The 809-nt window shown below is 42.3% G+C and overlaps 1 protein-coding gene across 1 annotated transcript in view; it reads left to right on the top strand.

The window, feature by feature from the left end:
• The window catches only part of TRPM5 (transient receptor potential cation channel, subfamily M, member 5), a 33,129-nt gene that overhangs the window by 12,786 nt on the left and 19,534 nt on the right, over positions 1 to 809 (top strand). The window lies entirely within an intron of this gene.

The following is an 809-nucleotide window of genomic DNA, read 5'->3' as shown; positions in this document are numbered from 1 at the left end:
GATGCCATGATCTTAGTTTTCTGAATGTTGAGTTTTAGGCCAACTTTTTCACTCTCCTCTTTCACTTTCATCAAGAGGCTCTTTAGTTCTTCACTTTCTGCCAGAAGTGTGGTGTCATCTGCATATCTGAGGTTATTGATATTTCTCCCGGCAACACTGATCCCAGCTTGTGCTTCATCCACCTCGGCATTTCGCATAATGTACTCTGCATATAAGTTAAATAACCAGGGTGACAATATATAGCCTTGACATACTCCTTTCCCAATTTGGAACCAGTCTGTTGTTCCATGTCCAGTTCTAACCATTGCTTCCTGACCTGCATATAGGTTTCTCAAGAGGCAGGTCAGGTAGTCTGGTATTCCCATCTCTTTAAGAATTTTCTACAGCTTATTGTGATCCACACAGTCAAAGGCTTTGGCATAGTCAATAAAGCAGATGTTTTTCTGGAATTATCTTGCTTTTTCGATGATCCAACAGATGTTGGCAGTTCGATCTCTGGTTCCTCTGCCTTTTCGAAATCCAGCTTGAACATCTGGAAGTTCACGATTCTTGTATTGCTGAAGCCTGGCTTGGAGAATTTTGAGCATCACTTTATTAGCGTGTGAGATGAGTGCAATTGTGAGGTAGTTTGAGCATTCTTTGGCATTGCCTTTCTTTGGGACTGGGATGAAAACTGACCTTTTCCAGTCCTGTGGCCACCGCTGAGTTTTCCAAATTTGCTGGCATATTGAGTGCAGCACTTTCACAGCATCATCTTTCAGGATTTGAAATAGCTCAACTGGAATCCCATCACCTCCACTAGCTTTGTT

The sequence above is a fragment of the Bison bison genome, unplaced genomic scaffold, assembly GCF_000754665.1.
Source record: "Bison bison bison isolate TAMUID 2011002044 unplaced genomic scaffold, Bison_UMD1.0 scf7180017864360, whole genome shotgun sequence".
Lineage (NCBI taxonomy): Eukaryota > Metazoa > Chordata > Mammalia > Artiodactyla > Bovidae > Bison > Bison bison.
The sequence above is the reverse complement of the archived record's forward strand: the minus strand, read 5'-3'. Positions and strand labels throughout refer to the sequence as shown.